The sequence below is a fragment of the Erythranthe guttata genome, chromosome 10, assembly GCF_056151865.1.
Source record: "Erythranthe guttata isolate IM_541 chromosome 10, IM_541, whole genome shotgun sequence".
In the NCBI taxonomy this organism is placed as follows: domain Eukaryota; kingdom Viridiplantae; phylum Streptophyta; class Magnoliopsida; order Lamiales; family Phrymaceae; genus Erythranthe; species Erythranthe guttata.
Window position 1 is genome coordinate 6,110,916 of NC_142542.1, and position 2,671 is coordinate 6,113,586.

Genomic DNA, 2,671 nt, shown 5'->3' on the forward strand with positions numbered 1-2,671 from the left:
ATTATGACAAATCGATGAAAACATGCGGTATTTATAAGGGTTAGTTTTTCTAGTGTATGTAAAGAAGATTTTTTAGGTTTTTCAAAAATAGTAAATTATATTATTGATTAATGATTTGATGCATTTATTGTATATTAATCCATAAAATAAGAATGTTGCCATAATATATTTATTATAATCAATATTAATTATGGAAAAAAAAATATGAACGGATTATTTATATATATCTAAATTTCAATTGAAGAAATTCATTATAAAATTCAAGAATTATAAGGTAAATTATAATTAAAATAATATCATTAATTGATTACCATTAATATTTTATCACAATCCGTATATGATATAAGGTAAATTAATAAACATTGAAAGAAGATTTGTTTCTATTTATTTCTCTTAATTAAATGAAAAAAATAATTAAACAAAGAAGTCAAAAAATGAAATAAATGAAAAATCTAGGATCAAAATTGAAGACGTCAAAACTTCAATCGTGTATTTATATGTTGTATATAATTTATTGAATGCATATTCCGATATTCTATAACTACAAAAATTAAAAAAATGTATTTTATTAATAAAATTAATCGATTATTACAATGAAAAATTCCTAAAATTTATTTGAATATTCATAAAAATGGGCATTCAAATAAATATATTACAAAAATTAAAAGTATAAATAAGATAAATATTTTTCGAATTTATATATAGATTAAATACATTAAAAAATAAATGTATGTGTGGTAATGTTTAGATGATTGTGCAAATATTAAATAGAAAATAAACTTAACACATACCAAAAATGAAATGCCAACTAATCAATTTGAGATGCCACATAATCAATTGAACTCTAGCTAAGCAATTTGGAGGTATGACATCAACATTTGCCACATGTCAATTATTGAGGGCATAGATCCTCTTTTTATATTATATATAGATACATATTTTCAATTCCACTTTAATTTTCAAATTTTCATTTTTTTTTCTTCGGTTCATGAATTACATTTACGACACCAACATTACCATGCATTTTATCATGCCGATTTCGATCCAAAATTTCTAATTTTAGAATATAAAAGTTTCATTTCAATTTTTGAAATTTCGATTACATAATTCTTGGGATTTTTTTTTTAAATTGAATCGGTAGTAGTTTTTTCATCTAAAAATAAAGCCTATTAATTATTATAACAATCAATTTTATTTTATAATTATTGTTACTTTTTAATTAATTAATAACAATAGATTTATTAGTAATAAAAGTACACAAATATAGTAGAGAAGATTAACAATAGATAAATAAATTATGTACGAGCAATATTTAAAAGCAATATCAAATTAAAAATAAGATTAATAGAAAAGAAGCTGTATTTTCACTAAGCCGGATGAAGGATTAAAATATCCAAATAAGTTTTAAAAACAAAACTTCACCATTATATATTATTCCATCGAATAAAATTTTCTTTATATTGCTGTAAATTAATGTAAACAAAAAACAAACATAGCAATTCCTTTCGTCGAAAATTAACGGATAACGAATAAACAAACACGTCAACCACGGAAACAATTAATAAAAATCAATGGATCGGATTAAATTAAAAACGAAAAAAAATCTTCAATTAATCATACGCGTGACGTAAGTCGATTTAATGTAAATATCTCGGCAGAGGATTTTCCATTACAAAAAATGTATTAATACATTATTGTCCTATGCACTATAAATACACGTTCGAGCAGCCTAAGTCTAATACAAAATTTTGTTTACCAAAAACACATTCACGGTTGATCGGACTGCCCTCCACGAGTCGACGGGCCGGCCCGATTATCCGCTCCTTTACATATGTGAATTTTTTGGCGGACAATTTCGAGCTCTTTCTCGGTCTTTTCAATCTCGATGCTAAGCTTTCTCGCCACTGAAAAGTGGCCGTGCACGGGATGTTCTAATCTCATGTTCGCCTCCATAATAAGGCTCTCAATCGTTGCGTCCCTTTCTTCTTCCTCCACCGATTTTAGTATTTTTCAGTGTGTTTTGCATCTCGAAAAGATGGTACACGTTTTCAAAATCGTCGGATCTTTCTGCCGGAAAATACTTGGCGAGTACGCAGTTTGATCGCATTTTCTGCGTTGGTGCTTGCATGCAGCGCAAGGTTTTTGGGCTACCGGAACTGCGTTCGCCATTTATATTAATTATGGAAAAAATTAAGTATATATCTTGTATTTATCTTTTCGCTTGTGTGATAAGAAAAAGACGAAGGCGAAGGGCGAATAACTTATAGTGAAGACGCGGTGATTACGTCATCATGGAAAGAATCCTGTGTTTTCTTTTCTTGATTTTTGTTTTTGGAAATAGCAGCATAAGTTTAATTGTTGTTGGATTTGATTTGTGCATAGTAGGAACTAGGAAACATTCATTAAAATAATATCCACAAAAATTTATGAACATAATTTGTAATAAAAGATTGCAAATTGCATTGCTTGAATTTTTCTACCATATTTGTACGTGTACCTTTTTTTATACTGATTTTTTGAAATTTTAGAATTGTTTAAATGAAAACGCTCGTCATTAGATTATTGTTTGATTGTTACTATAAAGTCGTCGATTGACTAAATAATAGGAGTTATAATCGGTTGACATAATATATAATCAAGATAGCTCGACTCCAGCAATTAAAAACTCAAC